Source organism: Salvelinus namaycush, unplaced genomic scaffold (genome assembly GCF_016432855.1).
Source record: "Salvelinus namaycush isolate Seneca unplaced genomic scaffold, SaNama_1.0 Scaffold1370, whole genome shotgun sequence".
Classification (NCBI taxonomy): Eukaryota; Metazoa; Chordata; class Actinopteri; order Salmoniformes; family Salmonidae; genus Salvelinus; species Salvelinus namaycush.
Window position 1 is genome coordinate 25,232 of NW_024058087.1, and position 19,302 is coordinate 44,533.

Here is a 19,302-nt window from a genome sequence, read left to right on the forward strand (position 1 = left end):
CTTTTAGTGAGTTTGGTACACATGCGGTGGATAGTGAGCCGTTTATTAACTTCTTTGGGCTGCAAGCCCGAAGCCGGCCACAATATGACAACAGCCACTTCAAGTGCAGGGCGCGAAATTCAAAATATATTTTTTAGAAATATTTAACTTTCACACATTAACAAGTCCAAATCAGCATATGAAAGATAAACATCTTGTGAATCCAGCCAACATGTCCGATTTTTAAAATGTTTTACAGCGAAAACACCACGTATATTTATGTTAGCTCACCACCAAATACAAAAAAGGACAGACATTTTTCACAGCACAGGTAGCATGCACAAAACCAACCTAACTAACCAAGAACCAACCAAACTAACCAAGAAACAACTTCATCAGATGACAGTCTTATAACATGTTATTCAATAAATCTATGTTTTGTTCGAAAAATGTGCATATTTAGAGCTGAAATCAGTGGTTATACATTGTGCTAACGTAGCATCTTTTTCCCACAACGTCCGGATATTTTTCTGACACTCACATATTCTGACCAAATAACTATTCATAAACATTACTAAAAAATACATGTTGTATAGGAAATTATAGATACACTAGTTCTTAATGCAATCACCGTGTTAGAATTCTAAAAATAACTTCATTACGACATCCAGCTTAGTTATAGCGAGAGAGTGCCCAAAATCTGGGCGCAAACTACTAGTACAACATGTTCGACAGATATATGAAATAGCATCATAAAATGGGTCCTACTTTTGATGATCTTCCATCAGAATGTTGTACAAGGGGTCCTTTGTCCAGAACAATCGTTGTTTGGATTTAGAATGTCCTCTTCTCCAGTCAATTAGCACGGAAAGCTAGCAAAGTGGCGCGAAGCTCTCCTTCCTGAACATACGCAGACAAAGCAACACGCCTAACGTCCCGAAAAAATTTCAATAATCGAATAAAACTATATTGAAAAAACATACTTTACGATGATATTGTCACATGTATCAAATAAAATCAAAGCCGGAGATATTAGTCGTCTATAACGACAGCTTTACAGAAGGCAATACCAGGTCACTTCTCGCGTGTTCCAGAAAACAGGAAATTGGGGTCACGTCATGCCAAGAGCTTTTATTCGACCTCAGATCATGTTATACACTCCATTTCTTCTCTCACTGCCTGTTGACATCTAGTGGAAGGCGTATGAAGTGCATGTATACTAATAAATATCAAGCACATTTATAGGCAGGCCCTAGAACAGAGCATCGATTTCAGATTTTCCACTTCCTGTCAGGAAGTTTGCTGCAAAATGAGTTCTGTTTTACTCACAGATATAATTCAAACTGTTTTAGAAACTAGAGAGTGTTTTCTATCCAATAGTAATAATAATATGCATATTGTGCGAGCAAGAATTGAGTACGAGGCCGTTTGAAATGGGCACCTTTATCCAAGTTACTCAATACTGCCCCTGCAGCCATAAGAAGTTAAGGTCAACATAGGAGGGCCAAGCACAGGAAGCAGTAGTTTAGTTGGAATAGGGTCCAGTATGCAGCTTGAAGGTTTAGAGGCCATGATTATTAACGTAACGTAGTCAACACTGCTAGCTAGCCAGCTAGCCACCGAATAGCAACACTGTAGAAACTATTACACTCAACGGATCAACGGAACGACTTGATTAGTGTAGTGTTAGCTAGCTACATAGTTGTCTTTGCTGTCTTTGTATCTAAGATAATTGTGTAGTCTAGAGTATTATCGGTTAGCTAGCCAGCTATTTTTGTCCGCCGCGCTGCCGTTCTCCTACCTAGTCAACACTGCTAGCTAGCCAACTTCTACCGAATAGCAGCACTGTAGAAACTATTACATTACAACGGAACGATTTGATTAGTGTAGTGTTAGCTAGCTACATAGTTGTCTTTGCTGTCCTTGTATCTAAGACAATTGTGTAGTTTAGACTAATTATCTAGCCAGTTACCGAGGTTACCTAGCTAGCTATCGAGGTTACCTAGCCAGCTACACTCTCAAACAAAGTCAACAACGCAGCCACTGCTAGCTAGCCTACTTCAGCAGTACTGTATCATTTTAATCATTTTGGTCAATAAGATTTCTGCAACGTAAGCTTAACTTTCTGAAAATTCGAGACGTGTAGTCCACTTGTCATTCCAATCTCCTTTGCATTAGCGTAGCCTCTTCTGTAGCCTGTCAACTATGTGTCTGTCTATCCCTGTTCTCTCCTCTCTGCACAGACCATACAAACGCTTCACACCGCGTGGCCGCGGCCACCCTAACCTGGTGGTCCCAGCGCGCACGACCCACGTGGAGTTCCAGGTCTCCGGCAGCCTCTGGAACTGCCGATCTGCGGCCAACAAGGCAGAGTTCATCTCAGCCTATGCTTCCCTCCAGTCCCTCGACTTCTTGGCACTGACGGAAACATGGATCACCACAGATAACACTGCTACTCCTACTGCTCTCTCCTCGTCTGCCCACGTGTTCTCGCACACCCCGAGAGCTTCTGGTCAGCGGGGTGGTGGCACCGGGATCCTCATCTCTCCCAAGTGGTCATTCTCCCTTTCTCCCCTTACCCATCTGTCTATCGCCTCCTTTGAATTCCATGCTGTCACAGTTACCAGCCCTTTCAAGCTTAACATCCTTATCATTTATCGCCCTCCAGGTTCCCTCGGAGAGTTCATCAATGAGCTTGATGCCTTGATAAGCTCCTTTCCTGAGGACGGCTCACCTCTCACAGTTCTGGGTGACTTTAACCTCCCCACGTCTACCTTTGACTCATTCCTCTCTGCCTCCTTCTTTCCACTCCTCTCCTCTTTTGACCTCACCCTCTCACCTTCCCCCCCTACTCACAAGGCAGGCAATACGCTTGACCTCATCTTTACTAGATGCTGTTCTTCCACTAACCTCATTGCAACTCCCCTCCAAGTCTCCGACCACTACCTTGTATCCTTTTCCCTCTCGCTCTCATCCAACACTTCCCACACTGCCCCTACTCGGATGGTATCGCGCCGTCCCAACCTTCGCTCTCTCTCCCCCGCTACTCTCTCCTCTTCCATCCTATCATCTCTTCCCTCTGCTCAAACCTTCTCCAACCTATCTCCTGATTCTGCCTCCTCAACCCTCCTCTCCTCCCTTTCTGCATCCTTTGACTCTCTATGTCCCCTATCCTCCAGGCCGGCTCGGTCCTCCCCTCCTGCTCCGTGGCTCGACGACTCATTGCGAGCTCACAGAACAGGGCTCCGGGCAGCCGAGCGGAAATGGAGGAAAACTCGCCTCCCTGCGGACCTGGCATCCTTTCACTCCCTCCTCTCTACATTTTCCTCTTCTGTCTCTGCTGCTAAAGCCACTTTCTACCACTCTAAATTCCAAGCATCTGCCTCTAACCCTAGGAAGCTCTTTGCCACCTTCTCCTCCCTCCTGAATCCTCCTCCCCCTCCCCCCCCCCCTCCTCCCTCTCTGCAGATGACTTCGTCAACCATTTTGAAAAGAAGGTCGACGACATCCGATCCTCGTTTGCTAAGTCAAACGACACCGCTGGTTCTGCTCACACTGCCCTACCCTGTGCTCTGACCTCTTTCTCCCCTCTCTCTCCAGATGAAATCTCGCGTCTTGTGACGGCCGGCCGCCCAACAACCTGCCCGCTTGACCCTATCCCCTCCTCTCTTCTCCAGACCATTTCCGGAGACCTTCTCCCCTACCTCACCTCGCTCATCAACTCATCCTTGACCGCTGGCTACGTCCCTTCCGTCTTCAAGAGAGCGAGAGTTGCACCCCTTCTGAAAAAACCTACACTCGATCCCTCCGATGTCAACAACTACAGACCAGTATCCCTTCTTTCTTTTCTCTCCAAAACTCTCGAACGTGCCGTCCTTGGCCAGCTCTCCTGCTATCTCTCTCAGAATGACCTTCTTGATCCAAATCAGTCAGGTTTCAAGACTAGTCATTCAACTGAGACTGCTCTTCTCTGTATCACGGAGGCGCTCCGCACTGCTAAAGCTAACTCTCTCTCCTCTGCTCTCATCCTCCTAGACCTATCGGCTGCCTTCGATACTGTGAACCATCAGATCCTCCTCTCCACCCTCTCCGAGTTGGGCATCTCCGGCGCGGCCCACGCTTGGATTGCGTCCTACCTGACAGGTCGCTCCTACCAGGTGGCGTGGCGAGAATCTGTCTCCTCACCACGTGCTCTCACCACTGGTGTCCCCCAGGGCTCTGTTCTAGGCCCTCTCCTATTCTCGCTATACACCAAGTCACTTGGCTCTGTCATAACCTCACATGGTCTCTCCTATCATTGCTATGCAGACGACACACAATTAATCTTCTCCTTTCCCCCTTCTGATGACCAGGTGGCGAATCGCATCTCTGCATGTCTGGCAGACATATCAGTGTGGATGACGGATCACCACCTCAAGCTGAACCTCGGCAAGACGGAGCTGCTCTTCCTCCCGGGGAAGGACTGCCCGTTCCATGATCTCGCCATCACGGTTGACAACTCCATTGTGTCCTCCTCCCAGAGCGCTAAGAACCTTGGCGTGATCCTGGACAACACCCTGTCGTTCTCAACTAACATCAAGGCGGTGGCCCGTTCCTGTAGGTTCATGCTCTACAACATCCGCAGAGTACGACCCTGCCTCACACAGGAAGCGGCGCAGGTCCTAATCCAGGCACTTGTCATCTCCCGCATGGATTACTGCAACTCGCTGTTGGCTGGGCTCCCTGCCTGTGCCATTAAACCCCTACAACTCATCCAGAACAGCCCGTCTGGTGTTCAACCTTCCCAAGTTCTCTCACGTCACCCCGCTCCTCCGCTCTCTCCACTGGCTTCCAGTTGAAGCTCGCATCCGCTACAAGACCATGGTGCTTGCCTACGGAGCTGTGAGGGGAACGGCACCTCAGTACCTTCAGGCTCTGATCAGGCCCTACACCCAAACAAGGGCACTGCGTTCATCCACCTCTGGCCTGCTCGCCTCCCTACCACTGAGGAAGTACAGTTCCCGCTCAGCCCAGTCAAAACTGTTCGCTGCTCTGGCACCCCAATGGTGGAACAAACTCCCTCACGACGCCAGGACAGCGGAGTCAATCACCACCTTCCGGAGACACCTGAAACCCCACCTCTTTAAGGAATACCTAGGATAGGATAAAGTAATCCTTCTGACCCCCCCCCCCCCCCTTAAAAGATTTAGATGCACTATTGTAAAGTGGCTGTTCCACTGGATGTCATAAGGTGAATGCACCAATTTGTAAGTCGCTCTGGATAAGAGCGTCTGCTAAATGACTTAAATGTAAATGTAAAAATTATTTTCATCGATGTGTCAAGAGATATAGTTCTAAACAACTTGAGTGTCTCTCTTGATCCTAGGTTCTGGCAGTGTTGTGCAGACTACCGACATCTGAGCTTTGGAGGAATACGCAGATTTAAAGAGGAGTCCGTAATTTGCTTTCTAATGATCATGATCTTTTCCTCAAAGAAGTTAATGAATTTGTCACTGCTGAAGTGAAGCTCTTGGGGAATGGTGCTTTTTAGTTAGCTTTGCGACAGTATCATAAATACATTTTGGATGGTTCTTATTCTTCTCCATTAAGTTGGAAAAATAGGATGATGGAGCAGCAGTGAGGGCTCTTCGATACTGCTCGGTACTATCTTTCCAAGCTAGTCGGAAGACTTCCAGTTTGGTGTAGCGCCATTTCCGTTCCAATTTTCTGGAAGCTTGCTTCAGAGCTCAGATATTTTCTGTATACCTGGGAGCTAGTTTCTTATGGCAAATGTTTTGTTGTTTTTAGGGGTGCAACTGCATCTAGGGTATTGCGCAAGGTTAAATTGAGTTCCTCAGTTAGGTGGTTAGATGATTGTTGTACTCTGACGTCCTTGGGTAGGTGGAGGGAGTCTGGAAGGGCATCTCGGAATCTTTCTGTTGTCCGAGAATTTATAGCACGACTTTTGATGATCCTTGGTTGGAGTCTGAGCAGATTATTTGTTGAGATTGCAAATGTAATAAAATGGTGGTCCGATAATCCAGTATTATGAGGAAAAACATTAACTTCTACTTCCTCCCAATCCCGGATCCGGGAGCACCCCCATCAGTAAAAAAGCTGACTAGCATAGCGTCACAAGTAAATACTAGCATCTAAATATCATTAAATCACAAGTCCAAGACACCAGATGAAAGATACACATCTTGTGAATCCAGCCATCATTTCTGATTTTTTAAATGTTTTACAGGGAAGACACAATATGTAAATCTATTAGCTAACCACGTTAGCAAAAGACACAACTTTTTTTACTCCACCATTTTTTTACTGCATAGGTAGCTATCACAAATTCGACCAAATAAAGATATAAATAGCCACTAACCAAGAAACAACTTCATCAGATGACAGTCTGGTAACATATTTATTGTATAGCATATGTTTTTGTTAGAAAAATTTGCATATTTCAGGTATAAATCATAGTTTACCATTGCAGCCACCATCACAACTCTCACCAAAGCGACTAGAATAACTACAGAGAGCAACGTGAATTACCTAAATACTCATCATAAAACATTTCTGAAAAATACACAGCGTACAGCAAATGAAAGACAAAGATCTTGTGAATCCAGCCAATATTTCAGATTTTTTAAGTGTTTTACAGCGAAAACACAATATAGCATTATATTAGCTTACTACAATAGCCAACCACACAACAGCATTGATTCAAGCCAAAAATAGCGATAACGTATAAACCAGCAAAAGATATTAATTTTTTCACTAACCTTCACAAACTTCTTCAGATGACAGTCCTATAACATGATATTACACAATACATATAGAGTTTGTTCGAAAATGTGCATATTTAGCGGCACAAATCGTGGTTATACAATCTGAATAGCAGCCAAAATGCAAACAAAATGTCGGGAGAAATCTTGGGAGAGGCACCTATTCTAATCGATAACTAATCATAAACTTGACTAAAAAATACAGGTTGGACAGCAAATGAAAGATACATTAGTTCTTAATGCAATCGCTGTGTTAGATTCTTAAAATTAACGTTACTACAACATACAGCGTGCGTTAAAGCGAGACCGCACCTAGATTAATAGCAGAATAATAGTTCTACATTTTTCAACAGAACAACGAATTAACATCATAAATAGTTCTTACTTTTTGATGAACTCCCATCAGAATCTTGGGCAAGGTGTCCTTAGTCCAAAATAATCGTTGCTCGGTTGTAGATTGTCGCCTTCAACGTTGGAATTAGCAGTAAACATTAGCCATGTGGCAAAGACGTGTCCGACTCACTAAAACGCAGGACAAATAAATATCCGAAAATCGCAATATACCGATATAAACTGATATAACTCGGTTTAATATAACAACATTATGATGTCTTTAACACCTATAACGAATAAAAACACAGCCGGATATATCTAAGGCCTATAACCGGAGCGTTCTAGAGCCACAGCCAGAGGTCCTTCCTGCGTCAGAGCGAAGTGAACAAAGACCGGACCCTACGTTCCCAGGCCATTTATAACCTCTCAGTTCTGCCTAGCAACTCCATTTCAATTCTCACTATTCGCTGACACCCAGGGGAAGACGTATGCAGTGCATCTCAACCAATAGAAGACAGGCAAATTAATAAACTGACCTGGGAACAGCTTGCAGAATTCAGCATTCTCACATCCTCATAGGAAAATTCCTCCAACTCCAGTTCTGTTTCACTCACAGATATAATTCAAACGGTTTTAGAAACTAGAGAGTGTTTTCTATCCAATAGTAATAATAATATGCATATTGTACGAGCAAGAATTGAGTACGAGGCAGTTTAATTTGGGAACGAAATTATTACAAAGTGCAAACAGCACCCCCTATTGAGAAGAAGTTTAAGATCCACAACATTTATTCCACGGGACAAAACTAGGTCCAGAGTATTACTGTGATAGTGAGTATGTTGGACAAAACCCACTGAGTCGATGATGGCTCCGAAAGCTTTTTGGAGTGGGTCTGTGGACTTTTCCATGTGAATATTAAAGTCTCCAAAAATTTGAATATTATCTGCCATGACTACAAGGTCCGATAGGAATTCAGGGAACTCAGTGAGGAATGCTGTTTATGGCCCAGGAGGCCTGTAAAAAAGTAGCTATAAAAAGTGATTGAGTAGGCTGCATAGATTTCATGACTAAAAGCTCAAAAGACGAAAACATAGTTTTTTTTTGTGTAAATTGAAATTTGCTATCGTAAATGTTTGCAACACCTCTGCCTTTGCGGAATGCGCGGGGGATATGGTCACTAGCGTAACCAGGAGGTGAGGCCTCATTTAACACAGTAAATTCATCAGGCTTAAACCATGTTTCAGTCAGGCCAATCACATCAAGATTATGATCAGTGATTAGTTCATGGACTATAACTGCCTTAGAAGTGTGGGATCTAACATTAAGTAGCCCTATTTTGAGATGTGAGGTATCACAATCTCTTTCAATAATAGCAGGAATAGAGGAGGTCTTTATTCCAGTGAGATTGCTAAGGCAAACACCGCCATGTTTAGTTTTGCCCAACCTAGGTCGAGGCACAGACACGGTCTCAATGGGGATAGCTGAGCTGACTACACTGACTGTGCTAGTGGCAGACTCCACTAAGCTGGCAGGCTGGCTAACAGCCTATCTCATTGTGGAGCTAGGGGAGTTAGAGCCCTGTCTATGTTCGTAGATAAGATGAGCCCTCCAGCTAGGATGGAGTCTGTCACTCCTCAACAGGCCAGGCTTCGTCCTGTTTGTGGGTGAGTCCCAGAAAGAGGGCCAATTATCTACAAATTCGATCTTTTGGGAGGGGCAGAAAACAGTTTTCAACCAGCGATTGAGTTGTGAGACACTGCTGTAGAGCTCGTCACTCCCCCTAACTGGGAGGGGGCCAGAGACAATTTACTCAATGCCGACACATATTTCTAGCTGATTTACACGCTGAAGCTATGTTGCACTTGGTGACCTCTGACTGTTTCATCCTAACATCGTTGGTGCCGACGTGGATAACAATATCTCTATACTCTCTACACTCGCCAGTTTTAGCTTTAGCCAGCACCATCTTCAGATTAGCCTTAACGTCGGTAGCCCTGCCCCCTGGTAAACAGTGTATGATCGCTGAGTGATTCGTTTTAAGTCTAATACTGCGGGTAATGGAGTCGCCAATGACTAGGGTTTTCAATTTGTCTGAGCTAATGGTGGGAGGCTTCGGTGTCTCAGACCCCGTAATGGGAGGAGTAGAGACCAGAGAAGGCTTGGCCTCTGACTCCGACTCGCTGCTTAATGGGGAGAACCGGTTGAAAGTTTCTGTCGGCTGAATGAGCGACACCGGTTGAGCATTCCTACAGCATTTCCTTCCAGAAGCCATGAGAAAATAGTCCGGCTGCGATGACTGTGCGGGGGGATTTATACTACAATCTGTACTGACTGGTGGCACAGACGCTGTTTCATCCTTTCCTACACTGAAATTACCCTTGCCTAACGATTGCGTCTGAAGCTGGGCTTGCAGCACAGCTGTCCTCGCCGTAAGGCGATCGTTCTCCTGTATATTATGAGTACAGCGACTGCAGTTAGAAGGCATCATGTTAATGTTAATGTTACTACTACTACTGTCCCTGCCGCTGAAAAACATCCCTACAACAGGATGCTGCCACCACCATGCTTCACCGTAGGGATGGTGCCAGGTTTACTCCAGATGTGACTCTTGGCATTCAGGCCAAAGAGTTCAATATTGGTTTCATCAGACCAGACAATCATATTTCTCATGGTCTGAGAGTCTTTAGGTGCCTTTTGGCAAACTCCAAGCGGGCTGTCATGTGCCTTTTACTGTACAGTGGCTTCCGCCTGGCCACTCTACCATAAAGGCCTGATTGGTGGAGTGCTGCAGAGATGGTTGTCCGTCTGGAAGGATCTCCCGCCTCCACAAAGAAACTCTAGAGCTCTGTCAGAGTGACCATCGGGTTCTTTTTCACCTCTCTGACCAAGGCCCTTCTCCCCCGATTGCTCAGTTTGGCCAGGCGGCCAGCTCTAGGAAGAGTCTTGGTTGTTCCAAACTTCTAGCCACCAGGAGGTTCCTGGTGGAGAGCCAGACGCAATCACCAAGGTGGAACAAGGGAGCCTCACTGCGGTGACAACATTGAGGACCTTTAACCTCACTAGGGCGTGTAGGACGTTAGCGTCCCACCTGGCCAACATTCATTGAAATTGCAGAGCGCCAAATTAAAAACAGAAATACTCATTATAAAAATTTATGAAACATACAGGTGTTACACATGGGTTTAAAGATAAACTAATTGGTAATCCAACCGCTGTGTCAGATTTCAAAAAGGCTTTACGGCGAAAGCATACCATGCAATTATCTGAGAAAAGCGCCCAGCAAACAAATCATTACAAACAGTTAGCAGCCAAGAAGAGGAGTAACAAAAGTCAGAAATAGCGATAAAATGTATCACTTACCTTTGATGATCTTTATATGTTTGCACTCACAAGACTCCCATTTACTCAATAAATGTTTGTTTTGTTCGATCAAGTCCCTCTTTTTATCAAAAAAACTCCGTTTTGTTCAGTAAAACACTGTCTCAAACAAAAGCCGGTGAAATTGCAGAGCGTGAAACTCAACAAAACAGAAAATCTCATAATAAACATACATAAAAGATACAAATGTTATACACCAGCTTAAAGATAAACTAATTGTTAATCCAATAATATTTCAACCGGACAATAACGTTGTCAATGTAAAAGGTAAACAAGAAAGGCACTCTCTCGGTCGTGCGCATGAAAAAGCTCTGTGTCATTCAGACTGCTCTTATTTCCTCATTTTTCAGATTACAAGCCTGAAACAATTTCTAAAGACTGTTGACATCTAGTGGAAGGCATAGGAACTGCAATTTGAGTCCTAAGTCAATGGATACTGTAATAGCATTGAATAGAAAACTACAAAATCTCAAATACTGAGATGTCCATGCAAAATATAGATTTAGTGGTACATTTTTCTTTGTGGAATTTGATGGGTTTAGTTTCAGCCTCCGGTGAGAAGCAAACAGGTTTTTGGCTCAAATGTCCTGGTAGTGGGTAAGGTTCATGATGTTGTCGACCTTAAAGCAGCAATCAGCAGTTGAAACAATAACAAATTATACTCCCCACCACTATTTCGGTAAAAAGCTGAGGGCTGGAGAAATATAACCACTCTGAAATTCATAGACAGATGGATGCAAGGACATGCAATCCGTGATGTCAAAGTTTTAACCATATTTTGAGGATATATAGTGTGTTTACAAATTTAGGAGTAAAACAGGCTTATATTGCTAATGGTGTAAGACAGTTGAACTTAGCTCATGAGGCACTTATAGGTTATATTCTAAAATAATCAATGTGTACAATACACCCAGTCAGAACTGGCAGCTTCATGAAATAGTACCAGCAAAATACCAGTTTCAACGTCAACAGTGAAGAGGCGACTCCGGAATGCTGGCTTTCTAGGCAGAGTTGCAAAGAAAAAGTCATATCTTGGGCCTCCCGGGTGGCGCCGTTGCCTAAGGCACTGCATCGCAGTGCTAGCTGTGCCACCAGAGACTCTGGGTCCGAGCCCAGGCTTTGTCGCAGCCGGCCGTGACCGGGAGGCCCATGGGGCGGCGCACAATTGGCCCAGCGTCGTCCGGGTTAGGGAGAGTTTGGCCAGCAGGGATATCCTTGTCTCATCGTGCACTAGCGACTCCTGTGGCGGGCCGGGTGCAGTGCACGCTGACCAGGTCGCTAGGTGTACGGTGTTTCCTCCGATACATTGGTGCGGCTGGCTTCCGGGTTGGATGCGCACTGTGTTAAGAAGCAGTGTGGCTTGGTTTGGTTGTGTTTCGGAGGATGCATGGCTCTCGACCTTCGCCTCTCCCGAGTCCGTACGGGAGTTACAGCGATGAGACAAGACAGTAACTACTAGCAATTGGATACCAAGAAATTGGGGAGAAAAAGGGGGTACATTTCTTTTTTTTTAAAGCCATATCTCAGACTCGCCAATAAAAATAAAATATTAAGATGGGCAAAAGAACACAGACACTGGACAGAGGACCACTGCCTAGAAGGCCAGCATCCCGGAGTCTCCTCTTCACTGCTGATGTTGAGACTGGTGTTTTGCGGGTACTATTTAATGAAGCTGCCAGTTAAGCACTTGTGAGGCATCTGTTTCTCAAACTAGACACACTAATGTACTTGTCCTCTTGCTCAGTTGTGCACTGGGGCCTCCCACTCCTCTTTCTATTCTGGTTAGAGACAGCTCTGTGAAGGGAGCGTTGTACGAGTTGTACGAGATCTTCAGTTTCTTGTTAATTTCTCACATGGAATAGCCTTCATTTCTCATAACAACAATAGACTGACAAGTTTCAGAAGAAAGGGTCTTTTTTCTGGCCATTTTGAGCCTGTAATCAAACAAACAATTGCTGATGCTCCAGATACTCAACTAGTCTAATGAAGGCCAGTTTTAATGCTTCATTAATCAGAACAACATAATTGCAAAAGAGTTTTCTAATGATCAATTAGCCTTTTAAAATGATACATTTAGATTAGCTAACACAACGTGCCATTGGAACACAGGAGTGATGGTTGCTGATAATGGGCCTCTGTACGCCTATGAAGATATTCCATAAGAAATCAGCCGTTTCCAGCTACAATAGTCATTTACAACATTAACAATGTCTACACTGTATTTCTGATCAATTTAATGTTATTTTAATAGACAAAAAATGTGCTTTTCTTTCAAAAACAAGGACATTTCTAAGTGACCACAAACTTTTGAACAGTAGTGTATATGTTACCAGGTGTTGTGATATATGTAATATTATATGTGATGTCACCTATATGTTACCAGGTGCTGTGATATATGTAATATTATATGTGATGTCACCTATATGTTACCAGGTGTTGTGATATATGTAATATTATATGTGATGTCACCTATATGTTACCAGATGCTGTGATATATGTAATATTATATGTGATGTCACCTATATGTTACCAGATGCTGTGATATATGTAATATTATATGTGATGTCACCTATATGTTACCAGGTGTTGTGATATATGTAATATTATATGTGATGTCACCTATATGTTACCAGATGCTGTGATATATGTAATAATATATGTGATGTCACCTATATGTTACCAGGTGTTGTGATATATGTAATAATATATGTGATGTCACCTATATGTTACCAGGTGTTGTGATATATGTAATAATATATGTGATGTCACCTATATGTTACCAGGTGTTGTGATATATGTAATATTATATGTGATGTCACCTATATGTTACCAGGTGCTGTGATATATGTAATATTATATGTGATGTCACCTATATGTTACCAGGTGCTGTGATATATGTAATAATATATGTGATGTCACCTATATGTTACCAGGTGTTGCGATATATGTAATAATATATGTGATGTCACCTATATGTTACCAGGTGTTGTGATATATGTAATATTATATGTGATGTCACCTATATGTTACCAGGTGCTGTGATATATGTAATATTATATGTGATGTCACCTATATGTTACCAGGTGTTGTGATATATGTAATATTATATGTGATGTCACCTATATGTTACCAGATGCTGTGATATATGTAATATTATATGTGATGTCACCTATATGTTACCAGGTGTTGTGATATATGTAATATTATATGTGATGTCACCTATATGTTACCAGGTGTTGTGATATATGTCATTTTATATGTGATGTCACCTATATGTTACCAGGTGTTGTGATATATGTAATAATATATGTGATGTCACCTATATGTTACCAGATGCTGTGATATATGTAATAATATATGTGATGTCACCTATATGTTACCAGATGCTGTGATATATGTAATAATATATGTGATGTCACCTATATGTTACCAGGTGTTGTGATATATGTAATAATATATGTGATGTCACCTATATGTTACCAGATGCTGGGACATATGTAATAATATATGTGATGTCACCTATATGTTACCAGGTGTTGTGATATATGTAATAATATATGTGATGTCACCTATATGTTACCAGGTGTTGTGATATATGTAATAATATATGTGATGTCACCTATATGTTACCAGGTGTTGTGATATATGTAATATTATATGTGATGTCACCTATATGTTACCAGATGCTGTGATATATGTAATAATATATGTGATGTCACCTATATGTTACCAGGTGTTGTGATATATGTAATAATATATGTGATGTCACCTATATGTTACCAGGTGTTGTGATATATGTAATAATATATGTGATGTCACCTATATGTTACCAGGTGTTGTGATATATGTAATATTATATGTGATGTCACCTATATGTTACCAGGTGCTGTGATATATGTAATATTATATGTGATGTCACCTATATGTTACCAGGTGCTGTGATATATGTAATAATATATGTGATGTCACCTATATGTTACCAGGTGTTGCGATATATGTAATAATATATGTGATGTCACCTATATGTTACCAGGTGTTGTGATATATGTAATATTATATGTGATGTCACCTATATGTTACCAGGTGCTGTGATATATGTAATATTATATGTGATGTCACCTATATGTTACCAGGTGTTGTGATATATGTAATATTATATGTGATGTCACCTATATGTTACCAGATGCTGTGATATATGTAATATTATATGTGATGTCACCTATATGTTACCAGGTGTTGTGATATATGTAATATTATATGTGATGTCACCTATATGTTACCAGGTGTTGTGATATATGTAATTTTATATGTGATGTCACCTATATGTTACCAGGTGTTGTGATATATGTAATAATATATGTGATGTCACCTATATGTTACCAGATGCTGTGATATATGTAATAATATATGTGATGTCACCTATATGTTACCAGATGCTGTGATATATGTAATAATATATGTGATGTCACCTATATGTTACCAGGTGTTGTGATATATGTAATAATATATGTGATGTCACCTATATGTTACCAGATGCTGGGACATATGTAATATTATATGTGATGTCACCTATATGTTACCAGATGCTGTGATATATGTAATAATATATGTGATGTCACCTATATGTTACCAGGTGTTGTGATATATGTAATAATATATGTGATGTCACCTATATGTTACCAGGTGCTGTGATATATGTAATATTATATGTGATGTCACCTATATGTTACCAGGTGTTGTGATATATGTAATAATATATGTGATGTCACCTATATGTTACCAGGTGTTGTGATATATGTAATATTATATGTGATGTCACCTATATGTTACCAGGTGTTGTGATATATGTAATAATATATGTGATGTCACCTATATGTTACCAGGTGTTGTGATATATGTAATAATATATGTGATGTCACCTATATGTTACCAGGTGTTGTGATATATGTAATAATATATGTGATGTCACCTATATGTTACCAGGTGTTGTGATATATGTAATAATATATGTGATGTCACCTATATGTTACCAGATGCTGGGACATATGTAATATTATATGTGATGTCACCTATATGTTACCAGATGCTGGGATATATGTAATAATATATGTGATATCACCTATATGTTACCAGGTGTTGTGATATATGTAATAATATATGTGATATCACCTATATGTTACCAGGTGCTGTGATATATGTAATAATATATGTGATATCACCTATATGTTACCAGGTGCTGGGACATAATTGAAAAGACGGAGATGTTCTGGTGGATCATTAAGACACCAATACTGGCCTCCATCCTGGTGAGTTGTTCAGCCTTTCAAGATTAGTATGATTCAACTCTCACTCCCTCAGAAGTAGGTGTTATGGTTATTACTGTAGAGGTCTGTCTGTCTGTCTCTGTCATAGTTATTACTGTAGAGGTCTGTCTGTCTGTCTCTGTCATAGTTATTACTGTAGAGAGAGGTCTGTCTGTCTCTGTCATAGTTATTATTGTAGAGCGAGGTCTGTCTGTCTGTCTCTGTCACACACCAGTAGAGTTTAGTAGAGTACAATACAGAACACACTAGTAGAGTTTAGTAGAGTACAATACAGAACACACCAGTAGAGTTTAGTAGAGTACAATACAGAACACACCAGTAGAGTTTAGTAGAGTACAATACAGAACACACTAGTAGAGTTTAGTAGAGTACAATACAGAACACACTAGTAGAGTTTAGTAGAGTACAATACAGAACACACCAGTAGAGTTTAGTAGAGTACAATACAGAACACACTAGTAGAGTACAATACAGAACACACCAGTAGAGTACAATACAGAACACACCAGTAGAGTACAATACAGAACACACTAGTAGAGTTTAGTAGAGTACAATACAGAACACACTAGTAGAGTTTAGTAGAGTACAATACAGAACACACTAGTAGAGTTTAGTAGAGTACAATACAGAACACACCAGTAGAGTTTAGTAGAGTACAATACAGAACACACTAGTAGAGTTTAGTAGAGTACAATACAGAACACACTAGTAGAGTACAATACAGAACACACTAGTAGAGTTTAGTAGAGTACAATACAGAACACACCAGTAGAGTACAATACAGAACACACTAGTAGAGTTTAGTAGAGTACAATACAGAACACACTAGTAGAGTTTAGTAGAGTACAATACAGAACACACTAGTAGAGTACAATACAGAACACACTAGTAGAGTACAATACAGAACACACCAGTAGAGTTTAGTAGAGTACAATACAGAACACACTAGTAGAGTACAATACAGAACACACTAGTAGAGTTTAGTAGAGTACAATACAGAACACACCAGTAGAGTACAATACAGAACACACCAGTAGAGTACAATACAGAACACACCAGTAGAGTACAATACAGAACACACTAGTAGAGTTTAGTAGAGTACAATACAGAACACACTAGTAGAGTACAATACAGAACACACTAGTAGAGTTTAGTAGAGTACAATACAGAACACACTAGTAGAGTACAATACAGAACACACTAGTAGAGTTTAGTAGAGTACAATACAGAACACACCAGTAGAGTACAATACAGAACACACCAGTAGAGTACAATACAGAACACACCAGTAGAGTACAATACAGAACACACCAGTAGAGTTTAGTAGAGTACAATACAGAACACACTAGTAGAGTACAATACAGAACACACTAGTAGAGTTTAGTAGAGTACAATACAGAACACACCAGTAGAGTTTAGTAGAGTACAATACAGAACACACTAGTAGAGTTTAGTAGAGTACAATACAGAACACACCAGTAGAGTTTAGTAGAGTACAATACAGAACACACCAGTAGAGTTTAGTAGAGTACAATACAGAACACACCAGTAGAGTACAATACAGAACACACCAGTAGAGTACAATACAGAACACACCAGTAGAGTACAATACAGAACACACCAGTAGAGTTTAGTAGAGTACAATACAGAACACACTAGTAGAGTTTAGTAGAGTACAATACAGAACACACTAGTAGAGTACAATACAGAACACACTAGTAGAGTTTATTAGAGTACAATACAGAACACACTAGTAGAGTTTAGTAGAGTACAATACAGAACACACTAGTAGAGTTTATTAGAGTACAATACAGAACACACCAGTAGAGTTTAGTAGAGTACAATACAGAACACACTAGTAGAGTTTAGTAGAGTACAATACAGAACACACCAGTAGAGTACAATACAGAACACACCAGTAGAGTACAATACAGAACACACCAGTAGAGTACAATACAGAACACACCAGTAGAGTTTAGTAGAGTACAATACAGAACACACTAGTAGAGTTTAGTAGAGTACAATACAGAACACACTAGTAGAGTTTAGTAGAGTACAATACAGAACACACTAGTAGAGTTTAGTAGAGTACAATACAGAACACACTAGTAGAGTACAATACAGAACACACTAGTAGAGTACAATACAGAACACACTAGTAGAGTTTAGTAGAGTACAATACAGAACACACCAGTAGAGTTTAGTAGAGTACAATACAGAACACACCAGTAGAGTTTAGTAGAGTACAATACAGAACACACTAGTAGAGTACAATACAGAACACACCAGTAGAGTACAATACAGAACACACTAGTAGAGTACAATACAGAACACACTAGTAGAGTACAATACAGAACACACCAGTAGAGTACAATACAGAACACACCAGTAGAGTTTAGTAGAGTACAATACAGAACACACTAGTAGAGTACAATACAGAACACACCAGTAGAGTACAATACAGAACACACCAGTAGAGTACAATACAGAACACACTAGTAGAGTACAATACAGAACACACTAGTAGAGTACAATACAGAACACACCAGTAGAGTACAATACAGAACACACTAGTAGAGTACAATACAGAACACACCAGTAGAGTACAATACAGAACACACCAGTAGAGTACAATACAGAACACACTAGTAGAGTACAATACAGAACACACCAGTAGAGTACAATACAGAACACACCAGTAGAGTACAATACAGAACACACCAGTAGAGTACAATACAGAACACACCAGTAGAGTACAATACAGAACACACTAGTAGAGTTTAGTAGAGTACAATACAGAACACACCAGTAGAGTTTAGTAGAGTACAATACAGAACACACTAGTAGAGTTTAGTAGAGTACAATACAGAACACACTAGTAGAGTTTAGTAGAGTACAATACAGAACACACCAGTAGAGTTTAGTAGAGTACAATACAGAACACACTAGTAGAGTACAATACAGAACACACCAGTAGAGTACAATACAGAACACACTAGTAGAGTTTAGTAGAGTACAATACAGAACACACTAGTAGAGTTTAGTAGAGTACAATACAGAACACACTAGTAGAGTACAATACAGAACACACTAGTAGAGTTTAGTAGAGTACAATACAGAACACACCAGTAGAGTACAATACAGAACACACTAGTAGAGTTTAGTAGAGTACAATACAGAACACACTAGTAGAGTTTAGTAGAGTACAATACAGAACACACTAGTAGAGTACAATACAGAACACACTAGTAGAGTACAATACAGAACACACCAGTAGAGTTTAGTAGAGTACAATACAGAACACACTAGTAGAGTTTAGTAGAGTACAATACAGAACACACTAGTAGAGTTTAGTAGAGTACAATACAGAACACACTAGTAGAGTACAATACAGAACACACTAGTAGAGTACAATACAGAACACACCAGTAGAGTTTAGTAGAGTACAATACAGAACACACTAGTAGAGTTTAGTAGAGTACAATACAGAACACACTAGTAGAGTACAATACAGAACACACTAGTAG

The 19,302-nt window shown here is 41.0% G+C and overlaps 1 pseudogene; it reads left to right on the forward strand.

Moving 5' to 3' along the window:
• LOC120036504 overlaps window positions 1–19,302 on the forward strand; it is a 55,271-nt pseudogene that overhangs the window by 17,697 nt on the left and 18,272 nt on the right.